The following is a 23,371-nucleotide window of genomic DNA, read 5'->3' as shown; positions in this document are numbered from 1 at the left end:
AGTTCGCACTTTGCTCTCTCCCGCAAGCGGCAGAGCGCCTAGCAGTATTCAGGCGGTTTGGCTCTCCTCCCTCCGCTGCAGCTTCGGCTGTCCATTTCTCTATGAAACCTTTCTTTCCACTTTGTGCGTGAAGGAACAGAGGAGCACAAGTTACTCGCTTTGCTGAACGATCTTTGTTGATTTGCGCACCAGTCGCGCATTTTCTCAGCACGGGCGCATTTGTGCTGCTGGGAGCATCGCTTCTTTTCCTTTCGCGATCGTGTGAGTCCTCTCCTTTTGATGACAGCATTCTTTCATGCGCCTGCCTATCCGCTCTTTTCGGCGGCAGCACGTGAATGCTCGCTTCCTTCTTTCTTTTGTTGCCAGCTATTGAAAACTGGCGGTAACCGGAGCGAGTATGGCAGTGGCGTCGGCCGCGCCTGCATCGCGGCCAGCAGCGCATGACTCACTTCCAGTCGCGTATGAACAAGGCTCGCTCACGCCAGCCCCCCATTTTCTGTCCATGCCTGCCACTCTGGTTACCCTGATCCGCCGATTTGTCGCATCGCTCAGCTATGGTGGTTATAGGGTTATAGCCTGGCGCACGATCAAGTTCGTCCGACGGCTAGGGCGCTTCGGATCGCGGGAGGTCTATGTTCGCACTAGGGTTCTTTTCGCGAATATACACCTGAGCGCGTCAGGACAGGAAAATTCCTGGCTGCTGTCTAGTCGCTCGCTGTCAACTTCACAAGTGCGGTTCTCGACAGCGTCCGCGTCATGGGTTTGCCTTTATTGATCAAAACTCGCGGGCTGCACAATTTCCATGAGTGCCCCTTCATTCTTCCGCAAGTGATGATCTGCGACAACGCTGATCTCGGAAATTGCCAATTTGTCGGCTCCTAGACTGACTACATCTCAGCCACGCTTCACAACTTCTGCTTTTGAGTTGTCAGGCGGTTCATTTACTGCCAGTTCCCCACTCTCGCTTGATGGAATTAGATTGCTTACAGCTGCGTGGGGCAACGTGCAATTCACCTTGCCTGACGGCACCACTATGGATTTCTCGCCGATGGGGCCGGCGCCAACCGCCTCAGCTGCCCGTGGCTCGATTAAGTTAACCCGATACTCTTCTAGCTGTTCGAGGCTCGGTCGGCTCGCTGCTGCAGTCGCGTTGCTCGACCACTTCACCTAGCTGTGTGTCATTCTTTGGTGCAAGTTCAATTTGCTCCGGAACTTCCTGACTGTCTAGCCATTCGGCTACAGCGGCTTTCAACTGATGCGCCTAATCAAAGTACGTTTTGGTAGAGTTTTTCTCGCGTTGATACCTGTCCCCAAGCTCCATCGGTGACAGCCTATATCTTTTAAGCAATGACTCAAGTAATCGTAGTTTTTCAAGTCGCCGTCTAACACGCGCTTGATTTCTTCCGACACTTCAGCGGAGAGAAGAGCTACCAATCTTTGTGCCCGACTATCTCGCTCGAAAATCTGCCAAATACTCTGCCATATCCTCGGCAATGACAAACGATTGCAAACCGTCTCGCGGTGTTGAACCGTTACCTAGAATGGCAATTAAAGCTTCACGCCTTTCAACGCTTTTTCCATGTGCTGAAAGCTCGAGCTGCATAAGCTTCTTTAAGCGGGCAAACCGCTTTTCGCGTTCTAGCCTTTCACGTTCATCGTACTCTTGGCGTTCTAGCTTTATTCTAGCCTTTCGGCTTCCTGCTTCATTTTTCTCTCGTGAATATCAATCCCAGACCTCTGCGGCTTCCTCAGCCATCACTTTCTCTGCCTGCGTGATCTCAAGAATTTCCGTTTTTATTTTTGTTGAGCCGAAATCGATGCTCAACTCATCACAAATTTGGAGAAGTTCTCATGCCTTGTAAACGCCGCTGTACGGTCGTTTTTTGACCCGCTCCGCACGTATGCGACCGCACCGAGACAGCCGGTCCGGAGGGGCCAGACGTTTAGCGCTATCGCCTACCGTGCGAGCGTCAGTACACATGCGCAGATAACACCGATGGCAACAGATGGCGCCACGTTCCTGACAAATATTGGCTGAGGCCCCACGCGGGGACCAATGCTTTTCCCTGAGGGTACAATAAATAAATCAGTGCGTGCTGTGCTGACGGTGCGCGGTAGCGGCCGTAGACGGCCGCGGTAAGCGGCAGCGCTAAACTAAAAGCCTCTAATAGCGCTCACCCGCATCCGTCGTCCGCAGAAAAGTTGTCTCAATCTCAACTTTTCGCCCGCACGAGCTGATTCCCAAGGCGGCCTCCTCGATCTCGCCAGGGCGACATGGCCGCCAGCTGTGCGAAGTGACAAGCGCAGCGTAGATGGTGGTTATTGCTTTGCCGCAAAAACCAATAACACTTAGCGCGTGGCTAATACTATTGTTCCTTTCTAATGCGGACATATCTCCCAAGTCTAGGATCATTTGCGCTACTGTTATCTGCGCTGAGCTAAAGAGACCAATCTTCCAACCGACGAAGTGTACGTGGCACCGGTGTCACGAAATATTTGTGATTATCGCAAGTGTTTCTAATACCCGCGAGAATCTTCACGGCCGACGTCCAGTAAAAATAGTTCACAGTGATTTTCGTGCGCACGAATCGGCTCCATAGCGCATCGAAAAGTGCCCGTGCATGTGTTGCGAAAGTGTTCACAATTTGAGCGACTGCCTCTTGGCAAGGAAGAGCACTGTCTATGTTTGCAAAGTTCGTCACACACTGTGTTTTCCTAGTGCTGAAATTAGCTCGATGACAGCTAGTCGGACACCCGTTCCGCTAGTCGCAATGACCACAACAGAAACGAGCACACGGCGTTGTTTCCGCGACGTGTCTATCACCTGTGTTGATCGCGGTTTGTGTGTGTGTGCTGTGCTTGAGAAATGCCGTACGTGCGTCGAGCCCTTCGAAAACGATATTGTACACAAAACGACGTTAGCTGCACGGCTGTCGGGCTACTTGCTACTATTCCGCGGTTTGAGCTTTGTGCTGATATGGGTGTTAACTGTGAAAATAGAGAGCTTTAGTTTATCGTGACCCACTACCGTGATCCGCTACCGCGTGTTCCACTGCGCATGCCCAGATCCCCTTAACGCCGATAGATGGTGCCACATACTGGACGTCGGCACATAGTTCTGCCGCGTTGGGACCAATCGGCTTGTGTACCCCGCCCACGCGCGGTAGAGGGTCACGGTGGCGGATCGCGGATCACGGTAAGCTAAATCTCTCTAATATATGAGTACTTTTATGGCAGCTGTCACTTTGAGAGTGCCTTCGTGTTTATTTTTATTTCTTGCTGGCTATGTGCACCTATATCTACAAATAAGTATCTGCGCGATAAATCGGTCGACTGAAAACAACTTTTGTATGTGATGGGCTAAACACCTTATCACCAAAAAGGCACACCAAATGCAACTGTGCCTCGTGATATGGACACTTTCGTGTACCTAAGGTATATTGAGCATAAAAACGTATTTGCTTAAAAAGAAAGAAAAAAAATTTTGGAACAAATTGTGATTACAGTCTGCTTTCTTCTTGCATAACTTGGATGAGTTAGGTTCATTGGACAGCTGCTTAGACAAATGATGTGATATAGGCTTTATACTGACATGATGCTGTTATGGAGCTGCACACTTTACATCCCGTACTTTATTTATTTATTTACCCTCAGAGCGCGGAGGCATTACAGAGGGGAGTGGGATACATAAAAGTATATGAAAGTACAGCAAAGTTACAGAAAAAATACAGTACAAGTACACAAAAAACATGCGCAAAAAGAAAAAGGAAAACAAAACACAAATGCAGTGGGGATAAGTAAAAACGATGTCAGGAAGTAAAGGGCAAACAACATCGTAACAAGCATAGATACATTCAAAGAAAAACAATGGCTTTGCAAAATGCGTAGTTATCTGTTATACATGCGATATCATGAAGAAGGTGATTCCAACTGACACAAGTTCTAGGTATGAATGAGTCATGGAAACATTTTGTGTGACTAGATGAAACCCCAACTTTATGGCAGTGATCAATGCGCACCGATATGTAAGATGGTCTTGTTAGTAATCTTTCTTTCAGGTAGCTGTTGTGGTAAATTTTATGAAAAAGGGATAATGATGCTACTGATCTGCGGTGAGATAGAAGTGGAAGGGGCAAACTTGATTTCATGGCAGTTACACTACTTGTTCTGTGATAGTTTGACAGTATGAAGCGACAGGCACGGTTCTGCACACCTTCCAAATCGGAAACGAGTGAATCAATGCCAGGGCTCCAGACAGATGCAGAATATTCTAATTTGGAGCGTACCAGAGTTTTATAAAGCAATAATTTTGAAGAACTGGATGAATGAGAGAAATTTCTCCGAAGGTACCCTAGCACGCGGTTTGCGTTATTTATGATATAGTCAACGTGGAGAGAAGCATTGTTAATCTGATAAGTAGTGGGTAAGCTGGAACTACAAGAAATGTGCACATGCTTACACTTACTAATATTTAATTTCATATTCCATTCCTTACACCAATCAAGAACCTTGTTAATATCAGACTGAAGGCAAGAGGCATCATTGTCATTATTAATTACACAGTAAATAATGCAGTCATCAGCAAAAAGGTTAATTGAAGAAGAAATGTTAGCTGGTAAGTCATTTATATAGATGAGAAAAAGGAGGGGCCCGAGAACGGACCCCTGAGGTACGCCAGAACGGACAGGTATAGAATCTGAATCAACGTTATTTGCTGTAACGTATTGTGAACGGTTTGAAAGAAAACTTCAGCCATGCAAGCACCTTAGGGTCAATGTTCAGGTTATTTAATTTAAGGAAGAGAAGCGCATGAGAGACCTTGTCAAACGCTTTAGAAAAGTCAATAAATATGCAATCTGCCTGAAGCCCGCGATCAATGATGCAATGAAGGTCATGTGTGAAGCATATTAGCTGAGTTTCGCATGAAAATGACTTAAGAAATCCATGCTGGGTTATGCTGAAAAAGGAATTCGACTCTAAAAAAGAAACAAGATGCGAGTATATAACAATGTTCCATGATCTCACAAGGGATACTAGTGAGTGATATAGGACGAAAGTTGTGAGGACAATGTTTATTTCCAGACTTATGCAAAGGAATCACCTTCCCAACTTTCCAATCATTGGGAATACAACCTGTTTCAAGAGACCGATCAAATAATTTAGTAAGGATTATGGAGCACGATGACTTTGTGTTTATCAAAAACTTAGAATTAATATTGTCAACACTGCAGGAGGAGGAGACCTTAAGATTTTCAATAAGATTCAGAATGCCTGACCTGATACATCATACAGAACTGGATCCATGGGAACAACATCAAAAACAGGGCCCTCACGATTAGCAATAGAAACATTGTCAGAAAAAGCTGCCGCGAAAACATTGTTTAGAATAGAAGCACATTCGTTAGGCGGAAACGCAACACCGTCAGAAGATGTGAGCAATATTGTGGATGTGTCTTTCTTCTTGACAATGTTCCAAAATTGTTTAGGATTGTTAATCAACATAGCAGGTAAAGTATGGTTAGAGAATGAGTCCTTGGCGCTTTTTAGCGCAGCTTTGTACTCTGCTGCCGCGAGGAAATAGGATTCCCATCGTTGCTTAGAATTCGACAACTTGGCAGAGCGAAACAAACGCTTCTTTTTATTAGAAAGTCTTTTTAAAAGATTATTAAACCAAGGAGATTCCCTGTTGCACCTCAAGGATCTAAGCGGCATGAAAGTTTTAGTGAGACGTTCAACGGTGTACTTAAATAATTTCCAGTTAGTGTCAACGGAACGCAGTGAGTTGTTGCACTGACAGTTCTACTCTCACCAGACTATATGCCAACTCAATTTTATTGATATTGAATAGCTATTCAGCTGCATTTCTTTGCTAAGGTGCACTAATTTAGATATTTCCTACGCCATCAAAATCAGTTGTCAATGATGCATATGTTCGTGCCTATTTGCTGCTTTCATTTTGCTGTGACGCCCATGATTACTTGCCTGCTGAGTGATATCGATGGTGGGCATGCGTGAACCTTAAGTTCTTCGACAATGTAGGATGCATTACAGATTTCTTTAGTCCTTGTTGCATTTGCTGCTCGCCTAAATTTGTTTGCACCTTGCACAGTGCCCAACTGGGTTTTCGGGTACACATGTCAGTACACATTTATTGTATGGCCACCGCTGTACATGGCCTCATACCACATTTGCAAAGATTAATTACCTTATATTTTCATCATGTGTTAAGCATTATCACATGGCTTTTAGTTCTACAATATTAATGTTGATCCATCCTGAAAGCCCTGAGGCATGGATGTAACATATCTGACTTTTTGACACTGAGGTCACATGTAACCTAATCTGAATTCCTTCCTTTTCTGCTTGGATTGGATTTGCCGTTTGCATTCACAGATTCACTGCTTTGCTTTGCACCTATGCAGACTTACCTTAGCATTGCAGGGTAAGGTTATAACAGAATTGTTACAATCGAAGCGGCCAGCTTAATCAGAGGTGGAAGTGCTGTTCCAATTGCTCCATTCTTCTCCAAACTGCTTTCCCTGCTGTATCCTGCTTCAAAATGCAATATTGCTTCAAAACTGCTCCAAACTAGCTGTTTTGATGTCCTGCCATCAAATTTAGCAGAACATGGGAACAATGTTATTGCACCAGTAGCAGAGATATAACGTATCTTGCACTGGGTTTAATACAAATTAAATTTTTGTAAGGGAAGGAAGCATAGAGCATAATAAATATTAGTTCACAAGTAAATTTAAAATGAGCCTCCAGCGATTGGAGATAATTGCGAAAAAAAATGCACTGTGCATGTGATGTAGCACCTCCTCTGTCTTTTGAATTGCCGGTGGAGAGAAGCGAGATCAGCAAGCAAAGCAGGTAGCACAAACTACTGTGAACCGTTAGGAAGAACATTTGTCCGACTTCAAAAAACTGCATGAGTTATTTTAAAGGTTCTGCTGTGAAAACAAGCAGGTACTTCACCATCGAGCCTCTTTGTCAGTGACAAGCTTGCCAGGCTTATGGCAGACAAAACCATACTTGGAGCAATATGGGTAGGTACGCCAAAGCTGTCAATCGCTAGGGAGCTTCTCAGTAGTGTTGGAAAGGCGTACGGGCTTTGCTTGAGCACCAGCATTGTTCAAGCAAAGACTGAACTATATTGGCAGGAGGCAGTGAAGTAAAAAAGCTGTAGGATGGACTGGCTACCCTTCAATGCCGTCTATCTATATCCCAAAGCTGCTCCAAAATGCTCGAGCCTATGTCCACTCCTGTAGACCTCCGCCATATTTACAAACAGACAAGGCGATCGAGGTCATGCTGTAGTCGTTTGCGGTCCTACAGCAGGCAAAAAGCACGGGAGCACCAATAGCACCAAGCTTGTCAAGGTGCATTATTGTGGTCGGAAGGTACCTTTTTGGCAGACAAAATATCCATGTACTGAGGAATTTGTCAGCCCAGATATAGGACCTAAAAGGATCATGTAATAGCCTATATTGGGGGGCTTTGAGGTGTATTCTAAATAAATAAAATAAAATAGATATCTGCAAGATAGGGAGCGGAAATGTCATGCCCATTAATCTGAACTCCAAGTTAGTATTGCTGCAAGAACGTATCGAAGTGGTAGACTGGACTTTTGAATCTATCAAGTCAAAATAGGTAAACATAGTAGGTCAGACTACATGTTCAGTTAGGAAGCGCACAAGCAAGTGTTACGTTTGTTGCTAGCTGTTCCAAGTTTTTGCTAAGGTCGGCCTGTGTTATATACCTTTACATGCTTTGTTCGTTTGTCATGTTAGAAATGAGTGCGAAGTTGCAAAGCCATTGAACTTGCATAAAAAGGAATCGGAGTTGAGATTTTGTATTTCCGAAAAAGAAAATTGCAATTATCAAGGGCGTTTGACCGTAGAAATGTGCTTCAAAACATAATTCAAATGCACCAAAACTCGTTTGTTGCTCCAAAGCTGCTTCAAAATGGCTTTACTACTGCTCCCAAAGCTGTTCCAAAATGCTTGAGTCTGCTGCCACCCTTGCTTAATTCATTTTGTGCAATGACCAGCAAATGAGCTGCCAAGCCTTGCAGTGGTTACTTACTGCTAACTATTTTAATATAAGAAAAAGTGATTTGGGAACCAAAGAGTGCGAGCTGAAGGACTCTGTGTGCTTCACAGTTCATGGGTTTACAAAAATATTGTGCACAGTGCAATGAACAGTACGATGGCAGTTTCACAAAGTAACAGCCATCTAATTTGGTCTGTTCTGCTTTCCTACTCAAACACAAAGAGCTTTAAAAGCCCTACACACTACAATTTAAACCTCGCTACCACAGTGGCAGTTTTGCTTGCAAGCATTGCTCTGCATATTAATGAAAAATACATGGCTCGCAGGGTCCCAATAGGCTCTTGATTATTGTCCAAACAGCAAACTTCCATGTTAATGAAGTGTAAAGGCATTGCAAGTTCATATGCAGAAAATCTTTTCGTAATATTAGTCGTACATGTCCATATTAACAGGGTCCATGTTAACTTGGCATAGCTGTATATGTGAACTTATTTCTTTTTTAGTTATGGTAATATCACAAACAGCCAGGCTGCGTGTTTTTAAACTGTGGGACTCGAGAAAGGATATTTCTCTCTGGAAAGTGTGCAAGACAATTACAACACTGTGCTTCATGGAACAGAAGTTTGTTGAGTGGAAAATATGTCGGCTTAACCTGCTCTTAAAACTTTTACACAACACATTAAAATGGGTCTTGCGGAGCTTGCAAAAACACTGCTAAAGGGCAAGGACAATAGGAAAGAATAAATGCCAATGTACTAGGTAGAAATTCTTGTTCTCCTTGTTTCTTCATGCAGTTTCCTCTTTTCTTTGTCCACAAGCTAGCTCTACAGTGCACTGAGATCAAGCCCTTTAGAATTTACCTAAAGTGACGACAGGTCAAAGTACAGGAAGCAGTGTATATGTGTAGTACTTGTAATGCTTACTATATTTGCCCACCTCATATACATTGGCTTCAAAAGGCTGCTTATTCTCATCATGATTTCAGTAGCATGCACCCCTTCTGATAAAGCATCTGATAAGAGACTACAGGACTATTTGAGCACGGCATATGACGTAGACATCATCTATACTGACTCTTACCTATGTACTTAGTCGCAATGCATTACCAACCTGTATAAAGAATGTATAACATTGGCAGTCAAGAATAGCACTTCATTTCATATTGAGCACAATGTAGGTTGTGCAGTAGATTTCTAGAGGTAAAATTACAACTGGCATACCTTTTAATCCATTTAACAGCAGTGACAAATGCAACATACCTTCACCACGTCACTGAAGAGGCATATTTGACAGAATTCTAAATAGTAATGTTGAAGCCAATTTTTGAGGCCTTTCTTTAGAGCGCAAGCAGATACTGAAAGCAAAGGTTTTGTCATTGTAGATGAAAAGGCTGCAGAATTTCTGCTAGTTGTTCAGGAGAACATTGTTACATGTTGTTGTATATGTGTTTCCCATATGCAATGCGACCAAAGTGGACATCTCGTTTCCTTGCATAGCAGCCTTAAATCTACATCTCAAGTAACTATGACCTGGAAAAGCATGACACCGTCCATGTCATACGGGACATGTTGATTATTGAGTAATCAATCCTTTTCATATCACGATGGTGGCAGTCCTAGGGTTTGGTTTTAGGGTGAGCAAAAGGGCTTCCTTTTAACCAAAAAAGGATAGAAACAATTTCCTTGTTTACTTTTTATTTGTCAAATAATACCATGTGCTTTGTTGTTGAACAATAAATGGCAAACAAAGTAAATGCTCATGCTTTGCATACAACAGTTCTGTGAGCAATATTCATATATAATGTTTTTATATTTAGCTTGCAATATTATATTTGAATTGTAGTGTTCTGCTTCCAAGGTCTTTATATCTCGATTTTAAAAATGACCAGAGAAAAATTTTACCTGCTAGCAGGCTTCTGGAAGAGAGGGGGAGAGGGGGGGAGGGGGGGAGGGGGGGGGGCAGTGCATCAGCTTCCACCATATCAGTTGACACCACAGCTGCATCATGACCATTTCACTTGAAGGTGACCCCAAGAGGAAAACTTACCTGTCTTTATGCCAGCAAACCATGCATTGTAAGTATGCCGGCTAAATTTAATAAAACTTTAAATTAGGTAGAGTGGTCTAGGCTAGTGAAACCAATCGGGAACTATCCAGAGTTGATTACCTTAGTCTCCAGTGGCTTTTTCCGCCTTGGTTTTTCTGCAGTTAATAAAACAAAATAGTGACTTCTTTGTTTATTGGCCCCAAGAGCAAAGCAGGCTTGAAAAATTCAGTTCGAGCTAATGAAAGAAGCAGTATATATATGTGTATATATATATATATATATATATATATATAGCATTTTTATTGCAGCAAGGAACCGAATCGATCGACTGCTTTGAGACGTATAGGTGTATGGTTCTAGCCGATATAGTGTTCCTATTTTTATTTTTTCCTTTTTTTGCAGTATGAATTTGCCAAGGCAATAAGCGATAGGCGTTTGCACCTGACTTTAGACTAATTTAGGCTTTCTTTCCAGCTTGCGGGGAGGAAACTACTCGTATTTTGTATCATGCCGTGCAATGCTGTAACCGGTAAAAACCTTCGGCAGGTTTCACGGGGCCCACCGCAGGGCCGGCTGCTGTTGGTTCCACTTCTGCTCTCTTCGCACACAAACTATTTCTTGCGTGACGCGTAATGTAGCAGTTGAAGTTGGCTTGCGAAGTAACGACGCACATAATTCCGCACGACTTGTGTTGCCAGCTTCCAGGAAAGATGAACGCTTTTTCCTTTCATTGGCGCCCACTTCGTTCACTTTGCATAAATACAGCATGGTACGCATTGTTCAAAGCTTCAACGCGCACTGCAATTTCTTTTTTTTTTTTTTTTTTTTTTTTGCGGTTCGCGTTTACGTATAGGTCGAGGATTTTGCGGTAATTATACATACATATATTAGTGCTGAAAGGTATTCGTCGTTGGCATGGCCTGCGGAATCGGCTTCGCGTTTCGATAACCCTTTTTTTTTCTTCTCGGGAGCATCCGACTATCGCAGACTGGTTTTGTCGGCGTCCCCGGTCTCAAACATGTCACACTGACATCTTCTGGTTGTCGGTTGTGTCCGCGCTGTTGTCGGCCTAGTGCAGGGCTACATCAATAAAGAAGGAGGGGGAGGTCGTCGGTTTGGTTGGCGCCGTTGTAGGCCTAGTCCAATTTTCACAATACGCTAGCAATAATTTAAAGAAAGCAAAATCCTTGAATCAATTGAAACTCCCGCGCGTGGCCCAGAGAGCAGTGCCTTGCGTGACGTCAGATGATGACGACACAGGCGTGCAGCCGCGCCGCACGCACCCGCTACCGTTTTGTTCTACCGAGGTGTGCGAACGTCAATCGTGGTCGCGTACGGCATCATGTGAAACATATTATGCGATGTTGGTGAGCCACCCTCGATGTCATCGGACAGGGAACAGCTAGGACGATAATCATCCAAATGCAGTAAAAAAAAAAAAAAAAAAAAAAATCAATATTTGGCATGCATGGCTAATGAGGGCAGAACTAGCGAGCGATCTTGAATGCGGCTATATTATTGCTTTATGAAGAATCAATTTCCTAGAATTTTAAAGCCATTTATGCACACACAAACCTGATGCAAGTGGCTGACATATAAGGGCGACCGATCGTTACTATAAATTCTCTTTTTTTTTTTTTCTCGAGTCGATACCGACCCCATATTCGCCTAGCTGCGAGTGAAATTATTTTCCACGCAGCAATATTCCTGCCACATGGAAAATTTAATGTCATTCCCACCTTGTTCCTTCAATTGTTCAACTTGTTCAATTTAACATAATTTTTTCTACGCTCTGCTTAACGACCAAACAACTAACGCCTTTCGCAAATAATTGCATGAATAAAAATTGAGCGTGCAAAAAAATTTATAAGCCCCCGATATGTTACGAAAATGATTGCGCTCTGAGAAAAAGCAGTTTTCAAATTCCCGTTGACGTCTTACATGCCATACGTACGTAACCAACCTGACGCTCAGCGGCGTCTGTTTACGAAAGGGTACGGAAGGTGCGGTGAGCCCGGATGCAAAATTTTAAAGCGCACGGCCTGGCCATGCAGTTTCAACTACGTGTACCTCGCACACTAAAGCCGATGGATACAACAGTGCGCACCTGACAGCGCAGCATGTAGCCCCGTTCCGTCGTCTCATGATCGTTTGCTCGGCGTAATAAATGTTAAGCGGTACATAAAAATATGACCGACCCCAGCCCCATGGGTGTGAGACACCTACACACAATGTATATTTTCTAAAGCCCTAGATCAAAAAAAAAAAATTGTACTGTTTGTATAACATGATGTGCAAAGCAGGCCACTAGTCATTTTCTCACTCTCCCTCTTTATTTCTCTCTCTATACGTGTGCTCGAAGCTCTAGTGACTCCTGTAGAGCCAGACTTTAAGCACTGACCCGTTGCGAAACCCTTTTCTGCCGCATAACTCGTAGGGTGTGCCAATGGTTGGCCTATCGTCGGAGTCATCGTCGGAAAGTGTGGGTTTCGAATCCATACACGTCTCACCACACTACACACTTCTGCACTTTTCATTTTAGCTCTGAGTCACTTTTTTTTTTTTTCTCGTCAAATCAAGATTTATTATTACTCACCGCGATGGGTTACGATGGTGCCAATCGCTTGCATATAGGCACGATGCTTCGCCGAGTATTGATTCGATCAATGCCTTACTGCAGCCTGTGCAAAAGCTACTCTGACGGTAAGTGATTTTCAGCGTTGCTGCCGCTGCGCTTTATTGTAACATCGCATAGGGACACATGGCGCGCACGTTTGCGATATCACATTTCTTGGTACCGGAATGTACTTCGCGTCTGTGCATGGACCAGAAAATTAACAAAGTATGGAATAAAACAAAAGGTTTTTCCCAACCGCCCTACAAAAAATATACTTCCACTGCCATTGCTTCCAGTGGCAAAATGTTTGGTCGTACGAGTGTTCATTTTTATAGCATAACTTCAAAAGTTTCTCTCGGTAATTTATAACATTAGCCTTACCTTCTACACATCTATTCTTTTGGCAAAAACATGAAGCCAAATCTATGCATATGCACTTTCTGCAGTATGCTCTACATTTCTCAGTCTTGTTATGCAAGGTCTGCTTCTAATGGTGGTTGTATGGGGCAAGTAGCTCTTGCTATTAGTCATATGCAAGGTAGCCTACCTTTTATTTCCCTATGCAACCATATCATTGCTTCTTGTAGGCCAGCAAGGTCTTCATAAACAAAATTATGTGTATGGCCTAGGGTTTTGCATCAATTTATTTTTCCTCTAAAAACTAACAGTCAAAATACTGTACAGTGGCATATCATGATTCATAACCAAAGCATTTATTCAAGATATCTCGACCAAGCACTGTAGCCAGCGAAAAGACATTTAATGTTAACAAATACACATTTAGCTAGACTCTTAGCGAATTGCATTGCGAAATAATATAAATGGCAACATATAAATCTGCATAACTTATGACTGCATAGAAAAGCTTTTTACCAACTGCGAATTATGCTTGTGCTAGGCATATGGCATATTAAGCATACACATGCTGTGATAAAATATGCAAATTTTCAAGACATACTTTTGAAACAATGACGTGTTTTGTTATATTCATCCTTAGCCTGCATACAACTGTCTACATGTGCCCAGTCTGTGATGGCAGGGCAGCTTGCAGGGGTGCTGCTACTACATTTTACTGTCAGTGAAATTTAAAATAATGTCAGTGCATGCCAAAGACTTTTGGTGGTTGGTGCTATCAGAATGCCTTCCCAAGACCCTTCATAGTCAACATGCACTTTGAGGACGTGTTAAATGAAGCTTGATGTAGAAAATAGAAAATAGGAAAATATAGAAAAGAGGCTAATATATTATGCTGCATGGCATTAGTTGCATATTTGACCTCTGTTACATTGAGTGCAGTTTTGTTGCTGTAAAATGAGAAAACAAAAATGTACATGAGTCTTCATTGAGTGCATTTTGGAATTTCCAAAGGGCTTCCATAATGCATGCTTCATCAGCCACCTCTCATTTGGCTGTTTCATTTTGTAATTGCAGATGTTGCAGTCGTCTTTAGGAAGACTTTTACTGTACACAGCCAGCCAGTACTAACTGAATTTGGCCATTTGTTAAAATATATGCTCCTGAGTGCTCTTCTCCGCACCATGTGAGACTGCAAGGGATGAGGGCCAAGATATTTGGGATTCCTCAGCACCTATTGAGAGCTATTGAAGTTTCTCAAAGGTAAAAAAAGAAAAAAAAAATCGAAATCCAAATGGTCAAGTATGTGGGAGCCTTACACTGGGGCCTCTCTTGGAGCTCCAGTCAAGTTTAAGGGCAGTAACCTTTACAAAAAAACGATATGCCTTTATTAGTATGTTTGTAGATATTTCCTTCATTATTATTTCCATAGTATTTGTTGCACCCCACGGGCTTAACAAACAGGCTAGCGTTTAAACAACCATTAATGCACTCTACAGCTCTTATGCAGCGAACCTGTTTGTAATCAGTATAAGCGTGGATATTTCCAATCAGTACAAGTTCGGAGTACTGTTCATGATGCCAAAGTTCCTGAAATGAGGGGAGCTCTTTTTATTGTCCGCAAAAAATGATCTTGTAGCGAGCACAAGTTATGACAGCTGTACATAACACATAACCCAAGCTTCAGCAAAAAAGACAGTCTCTTCCCATTTTCCCCAAATGAACTTGTTGGGGATGCAGTCTGACTATGAAATCATAAAAAAATATATATCCTTTATGTAAATGCTGCTGAGAATTAAACTGAGTGAGCTTCATCGAAACTTTGTTTTTGAGAAATTACGTGCTACAGTATGAAGACACACGAGGAAACAGGCACAGGACAAGCACATACTGACATGTACTATTTAATCGTAAAAGGGTTAAATTTAACACAGTTCACTTGGATGAGGGAAATCTCGCAAACTCTTTGCACAGGGAGTGTCGCATCCTTACGCACCTACTCTTTATCAGTTTTATCTCCTCACTTGATAGCAAAACTGAGTGTGTGGCAGTGCGAAACAGCAAGACTGACACCCTCAGTTTTGCTATCAAGTGATGAGATAAGGATGTGATACTGCCTGTGCAAAGGGTTTGCGAGATTTCCTTCATCCGTGTGGACTATGTTAAATGTAACCCTTTTACGAATAAATAGTAGTTGTCAGTATGTGCTTGTCCTGTGTTCATTGGTTGTCCTGTTTCCTCATTTGTCTTCTTCATACTGTAGCGTGCAGTTTCTCAAAATGTTCAACCAAGTAGCCTCCATCGCTACTTTGCTTTCATCTAAATTTGTTTCATATCTCAGAAAACAAATATTAAATATTTGCATGCTACTGACCCTCAAACTGAGAATCTTGCTTACATTTGCCATACAATAGTATCCTGGGAGCTTTCCATGATCAGTTTGCCTGCATGAAAAGTCCCCATGTTCAAGAAGCACTCTATGATGCTTTCTGCAAGTAGCATTTAATGATTTTCTAGCAGAGAAGTGTTCAACATGTGCTCATGAAGCTCTGGGAAACACTTTTTGTGCTCAAAAGAGATTAAAAATTCTTACACACAGTCCCTTAGTAAATGTGTTGATGCAGGGTGTGCACAGGGTGTGCACAGGGTCTTGAAAACCTTGAATACCTTTGAATAAAAATTTTCATTTTCAAAGCATTTAAAGATCTGTGTTTTTTTGCTCGTCCTTGAAATTCCTAGCATAGTACATGCAAATAGCTATTAGTAAAAAAAATGCGGCTACAATAATTGCATTTTCGTTTAATATTTTTATATCGGTGTAAAAAAATGTGGGTTAATATAGCCATGTTCACACTGCAGTTTGCCTCATTGCAGCTACTCGGCTGTGAAGCCAACTTCAGCCTATTGAATCCAATTGGATTCAGGCTTTGCTGTGGTGGTTGGTGGCATTGTAGTTTGTCGTTCGTTCTGCACCCAACTTGTTGTGGCTGAAGCATCTGCCTATAATGCAAATGTCTGGGAAAAGCAAATTTCAAGGCACGTGGCTTTGCAATGACGCTTGCAAAGACTGGATTGTGCCAGATATGACGAGTGAGCACCGTGCAAAATGCAGGCCTTGCAGCAAGACTTCGATATCACAACCATGGGATAGACGGCGTTGAAGAGCCATATGAACAGTGCTAAGCACGCTGGTGTCATGACGATTGCAGCCGACAGCTCGGTGCGAAGGTACTTTGCTCCAAGTATGAGTGGACGTCGGCCGTCCCACCTCCTTTGCAATTGGGAAAGGTAGCTGACGCTTGTAAAGCGCATAAGCTGGTGACGAATATCAAGATACTGTGGACTTTGAAGGTTGTCACAGTGCACTTCTTTTGTCGGTCACTATTGGAAGCAGGCCCGCTCTTCCAGCGGACAGTGATGCGGGCAAAGCATTGTCTTGCAAAGAGGAAAAATGCGCATACGTGACGTGAGGCCATTTTTTTTATCTGCTTTGCAGCGAGAAATAAAATATTGTGAGTACTGCATGGTACTTTTCGACGAGCCCGTGAAGGTTGCAGCGGACACAAATGGATGTTCACATCCGGTTTTGGAGTTCGTCTCACAAGGTGGCAATGAGGTACTACTTCTTGATGTTCATGGAGCACTCCACATCAGAGGACATTCAAAGCAAGCTGCTGGGTGCACTTGAGAATCTCCCTCTTGAGAAAATACTTCAGATATCAATGTATGGTCCTAATGTTAACCTTAGGTTTCTCAAGAATTTCTAAGAGCATCTGCATCAAGCATACCAAGTTCAGTGCATGGACATTGGCACCTCTGGCCTCTACATCACGCACAGCACCTATAGGGCAGGTGTCACAGCAAGTAAATTGGAAATTAACTGTTCGCTTTTCAGTCTGAGCGCTCTTTTCCATGATTCTTCTGCAAGAAGGGAGGACTTCTCAGCAGCTACTGGTCAGGAGACTTTTCTCCTGTTCATTGGCACCGTTGGTTGGAGAGTGTCCCTGATCTAGAGAGAGCCTTGATTGTGGTGTGACATTAAGATGTTTATTGCAAGGAAGAAGGAAGTATGCCCCCAAATGTGGATCCTTTCACAACTTGTGCGAGCTTGCCAGCGACATCGTGCCGCTTGCAAAGCTTCAGTTTTCACTGGGTGTGTCATGACCCTCAATCCATTCCTCACAGAGTACCAAATGGATCAGACCGTAGTGTTCTTTTTTGCAAGGGACTTGGAAACTGTAATCAGGAAGCTGCTAATAAAGTTTCTGAAGTGCTCGGTCTTGTCTTCAGCAAAAGGAGTCACCGGCTTGCTGACGGTGGACATTGAAAGCACAGAGAACCACACTCCACTTGAAAAAGTTTATTTAGGTCATGCCACTGAACAGTCTGTCAGAAACACTAAAGCAAGTCAGAAGGATGTGTTCCAGTTCTGCATGGAATGCAGATACTTCTTGATTAGTGTGCCAAAGAAGGTGCTCGAGAGAAGCCCAGTAAAATTCCCAAGCATTAAGAGTTTGCCTTGTCTAGACCCATGACAAATGTGCACTAAGCCAGATAAGAGTGTGGCTGGCTTCAGACGAATGCTGGACGCTGTCATTAGGGGGGGCAGAATGCCTGAGTACCAAAGAGGCACTGTACTGGTGGAGTATGCAGAGTTCCTGCCAGAAGAGAAGCATAACCTGCGAATGTTTGATAATAATTTAAACAGGTTGGACGAGTTGCCTGAGCTGATGAAGTTTAATTAATCATATGGGGAACTCTAGAAAGTCGTGAAGCTTTTGCTTGTGCTCAGCCACAGACAGGCCACCGTGGAGCGAGGGTTTAGCATGATTAGTTAGTTATATGGGGTGTTATGGCGTATAAGCAATGGCGGCTATCATGCGCCTGACACAAGGTTAGATGATCTATCAGATGTCTGGGGTTATGATACCTAAATTTGATTTAAAACATCAGCTTTCTTTAGAAATGTGCAAACAATAGAAACATCGATGAGTGCTTGTTCGCATAAAAGCAATGCAAGGTGAAATAGAATGTGCTCGTTGTAAAATAAAGTAAAATATTTTTTCCTGTGTTTTTCAATGTGAGCATGAAATTGAAATATGATTAACTGTGAGCTCGTCACCACACATTTCACACACAGGCTTGTCTTAGTGATGTGCATGTGACCTATGTGTAAATGACATAAAATTGCCTCGATGAATCGTTTCTGATGTTGGCATGATTTCCATTCTTCCAATATGGGCTTTGCGTTAGGAAGCTTGTTATTTAGTTCATTTTCCCAAGCGGCCTGCCACTTAGCTCTCATTTTGCAGCATACTGATTTCACACAATCTCTGTGTGGCACGTTAATTTGTTTTATTTGCACATATTTTGCCCGTGCAGTGCATACATCTGCTCGTTCATTACGCCTTATCCCAACATAACTGGGTATCCAGCAGAATTTTATAGCATGTTGTCGTCTTGTGATATTTACTATGTTATGTATAATGAATCTCCAGGTTTTTGTGAAAACCTGAATGATCTGTCGTACGTTTCGTAACATATTGTCTGTGATGCCGTGGATAAGATGGGATGCTCCTAATGTCCCCATTACAAAAGAGCTGAAGACTGCTGTATCAGCTGCCAGGCAGCAGTATTGTGCTTCTGGAAGCAGAAAAAAATGAGCAACGTGATGATGTCAGGGAATTAAATAGGCTCTCCATCGACAAAGAGATCGACTTGATGAAAAAAGAAAAAGAAACTCGAGGCAACAATAACTGACCTCGAAGCTTCAGCCTATGCTCACACTGAAAAAGCAGAGTCAGCTAATTATCTTAAGTACATTGCCAAATTCAGTAGTCTAAGAAAGGTGGCAGGAAGCATGACTGAGGAACTCCATAGCCTCAAGCAGAATATTCAGGAAAAGCGACAGGATCTCCTCCTGAAGTTGCCTGAAGCAGCTTTGCAGAACGAACTACTGTTTGACATTAGTGCAATGCACTGTGGGCAGTTTTTCAAGATTGACTATTTATTCTGTTGGCTTAGTGCAAGACAAACTATTCCTAGTGATGTTTTGTTTTTTTACTTTGTTCAGTAAAAATTGTACATCATACATATTGACTATGGTGTTGCTTGTAAACTGATGGATGTATCATTATGAGTCCTTGAAAATACTTCAACAGGGCGTTGAAATTCCTTGGATATTCTTGAATATACCCCTTTTCAGTCTGTACGAACACTGTTGATATTATGCTCGTAGTATGCATTGTTAGTCGCCCAAGCGGCTCACATTTTTTGTAAATTTAATTGCACTTTGTGATGGGTGGCATAGTCCTCCCCGGCATTCTTCTGAATGAATTTGAAGCTAGGTGCATCAGGCCAAGATGTAGCAGCACTGCTGCGCAGTGTTCACACAGAAGCTTTGTATTCAACTTGTGCACTACGTAGACAGCCATGTACACAACTATTTTGTTTTACCATTCAGTGATGTGTTCCAGATGAGAGACATAGTCATGATCACTGACTACCTGTTGCTGAGCAGCTGTTTCAGTATCCAAAATCATTGTTCTTTTTGTTGACACATTTAGCCTCTAGCTTGCTGAAGCACTAGGCACACTGCTCAGAGACAAGATCACCATATTCTCCAGAGGTAAACAATTCCCAGTGACGGCATCATCTAATTGATAACAGTGACTTTTTTTTAATCCAGTGCGGAACTGCTGCATAGTTGGGTTGTCCATGTCCCCTAGCGAGGCCAAAAAAAGTTCCAGGAGGTCATCACAAATGTTTTAGGCTGGAAATTATTTCAGGACTTTCTTTTTCCCCAACCGTGAAATTGTAAAAAGCTGTTAGGCTCTTTATGCAGGTGATGAAACCAATAAATCCTGCTTTTCGAGCCTTCTCAATAAGTCTTCAACCATTCATAGATTCTTTCAATAAAAATAATGAAGGCTTTAAACATGACTGTTCAGATTTCACTCATTTAATGGTTTTTTGAAGTCCTTTTCATGCATGGTCTTTGAATTTAGTGCATCAAATGTGTTGTTCGTGCACGTCAAAAATGTTTCAGTGGGCTGAGAGTCAGCAGAACCTTCTAGTTTTAGGTCCCAACGTTCGGCAAGTGTTGCTGCCACAGAAATACTCTAGTAATTATGAGCGCCTTTAATTGGCTGCCTGTGCCATTCAATATGTGCTCTGGACAATTTGTTTGCCAACTGGAACTCTTCCTTTTGCTGCAGATTGTCCAGCAGCTGTACATGCTGCTGTGCTAACATATTCCCATTGATGTCTATAAATGTTTTTTCTTCATTTGCTAGAGAATTTCACACAAGTTTCAACATGGGGCAATGGTCGAGAAATGCAGCCATAGGTTTTTTGGTGGCAGGATGAGGCAATGTTGCTTTCAAGTAGTTCACATTCCTGAAGTGACACCGAAGCTCTTGCAAAAATGGGCAAATTACGTGGAGCTTGAGAACGCAACAGGGTTTGCGTTACTAAATTTGCACGCTGCTTACCAACAAGACCATCGACAAGAGAGAACCTAAGGGGCAGCTTCCACCATCCATTGATAGCCACTGTCATAACAACAAAAGTTGATTTTACCTGAGGAAGGCAATCACCATCACTTCTTGTGTCCATGTCAGCAAATCGCTCGAAATAATGCCTTAAAATGACCTTCGTTTCACTAGACCTGCTTCCTGATCGCCATCAGGCGGCACACAGTTTGGTGGCCTCAGCTTTTCATCTCAGCACATTTCATTTTTAGTGCCTTCAATACCTCAGAATGATTCATGATTAATGATCTAGACAGGAAAAGCAGAAACATAGGCCTAAAAGTTATTTGAAGAATACAAGTATTGCGAAAATGCAACTGCATGATATGTATGAGTTGCATTTTTAGCACTGCTGCATTCATTTTGCATGCATCATACCCCAAACTGTATGTAGCCAAGACTGTACGACCAAAAACCTCTACTAATGTTAGTTGAGGGCCTGGGTCAGCTAGTAACATAGCTATTCCGGCAGTCAGAGAGACATATTCACTTGCCGAGGCTGCAGTGCATGCGAGAAAACTCCACTCATAAGCAAAATTAACCAAGCATATATAGTGTGTGGGACATTTTACGCCATTCAAATACAACTTTGGAAGCTCTCCATGCTTGAAATTCCCATGCTTGATTCCCCGATACTGATTGCTGCATTATTTCGGCCAAAAAAGTGAAGTACGAAAACAAAAGCTTTCTTTTAATGGCATCTCTTGAAACCCCCAAAAACTTCATTATCAGAATGTGAAACCATTATTTCTTTCAATAAAAGCTGGGAAGAGCCTGCAACTGTTCTGCTGTTGTGTACTTTGGGCTGGAGTCTGACAGAAAAACTAGATTGTATACATTCAGATGTTTCCAGCAGGAACATGCTGTTGAAGCATACATACTGAAATGTGGGAATGTATAACTTCTGCACTATATGCAGTGTGTTCAAGGTAAAGGAGTTAAGAGGGCTCACCAGCTGCAAGGCAACTCAGATTTGAACTTTTTTTGTCGATAGATGGCAGCACTTAAGCACCACAAAAGGGAGGAAAGTTCTATTCCCCGTCCAGGTGTGTAAATTACACCGTGACACGAAAGTGTTACTTCTTCCGCGTACAAAAAGTAGAGCCGAGAACTTTCAGTTGATATGCGGCCAAACCTGGGGGACCGGAGTGGGGGCCAGAGAATGGTCCTTTTCTCCAGTAGCGCACAATTGTAGCGTTTTCCAGTTTGGGTCGCCTATGCCCCCTCCCATCTTTTGTGCGAAGGAAGAGAAGGAAGATGAGGAGGAAAGGCAGGGAGGTTAACTCGTAAAAGAAACCGGTTTACTACTCTTTACAGTGGTAGGGTGAGGATTCTTTGCAGGCAGTACTAAGCAGGGCTGGTTTCGACTAGGGAGAGAGAAAGGTGTGAATCATCTTTTGACAGAGTTGAAAAGGCGTGAAGGGAACCTTCCCCCATATTAGCCTTTGGTTACTGGAAAACAATCCATTGTGTTGGGGACACTAGTATTCAGCCCCCAGATAAAAGGAAAGAAAGGAACTCCTAGTGCACAAAATCTTGTCTGCTTCCCTTTCCAGCATTGCCTAGGTTACATAGCCACAGAGAGGTGTCCGCGAGTGTATGACCGTTTACTTTGCCTAGTTGCCTGGCAGCGTTCACGTCGCCGAACACATATATCTTCCGCTCCTTCGTACCAACAAGACATGTGTGTTTCGTTCAATCCTTGATCGTGTGTAAAATGAAAGCAACGACGGGATGTGGGCGGACAGTTGGCGATATCCTGTACAAAGAAATCACATCTGAAGCCATAAGGTACGGAAAGGACCACGAGTGCTTAGCACTAAAGCAAATCGAGAAGGAATGCAACGTTGTGGTAAAAGAGCGCGGCCTGTTTGTTGACCAGGAAAACCCCTTTCTTGGCGCTTCCCCTGACGGACTCATTGGGGAGGACATCCCTGTCGAAGTCAAGTGTCCGTACTCAGCGAGGGACATTACTCCACTAGAAGGAGTTCGCGCCAAAAAAATAACCTGCTGTGTCGAAAACAAGGACGGAAGATTGCAGCTGAAGACTAACAGCAATTATTGGTACCAAGTACAAGGCCAGCTCAATATTGCTCGCCGTCAGAAGTGCTTGTTTGTAGTCTGGACCAAAAATGGCATGAGTATTGAGGTGATTTCCAGGCATGAATCGTTTTGGGAGGACGAGATGTTGCCACGTCTCAAAAGTTTTATATGCACTGTTTGCTGCCAGAACTCGTGGACCCAAGAAGAAGCCGTGGCCTTCCAATTCGCGAACCTCATTACATTGTCGAAGCACAGATGACTCGCTCACTCAAGCGACCTTTGAGTGCAAAAACTAAAAATTAAGACAGCCGAGAAATCGTCTAGGACACCCTTCCTGACTACAGAGCATCTTTCCCCTTTTCTTTTGTCACTGTCACGATCATGTATTGGAACAGGTTTCTTGCTACTGGTTTATTTTGTTCAAATAAAAAAAATGCGATCTAAACAGAAGGAAAGAGGGGTGGTGGCCACGCCACCCGCGTATGATCTTTTGCACGCAAAAACGGGGCAGCAACCCTAAAAGGAAATCTTCCAACCAATTGCGACTGGTTTGCAAGCTGAAATTCCTTACCTCATATGATTTCCAAGGAAGGCTTAGTAGGCGCCCTACTTCGAGTTGCATTTTTTTTTTTTGTCGCTGTGTATTTTGCAGCGTGGTGCAGGAGGTCCTGCTAGCTGCGGCGCATACCGAGCCGGCTCTAAATGGGAGAATAAAGGCAGTGGT

The 23,371-nt window shown here is 43.0% G+C and overlaps 1 protein-coding gene and 1 pseudogene across 1 annotated transcript in view; both read left to right on the top strand.

The window, feature by feature from the left end:
• LOC146200095 (uncharacterized) overlaps nucleotides 1-23,371 on the top strand; it is a 60,045-nt gene that overhangs the window by 19,273 nt on the left and 17,401 nt on the right. The window lies entirely within an intron of this gene.
• Nucleotides 16,639-23,034, top strand: LOC146200096 (uncharacterized; annotated as a pseudogene).

The sequence above is a fragment of the Amblyomma maculatum genome, chromosome 2, assembly GCF_055883805.1.
Source record: "Amblyomma maculatum isolate TAMU_Amacu chromosome 2, ASM5588380v1, whole genome shotgun sequence".
Taxonomy (NCBI): Eukaryota; Metazoa; Arthropoda; class Arachnida; order Ixodida; family Ixodidae; genus Amblyomma; species Amblyomma maculatum.
The sequence above is the reverse complement of the archived record's forward strand: the minus strand, read 5'-3'. Positions and strand labels throughout refer to the sequence as shown.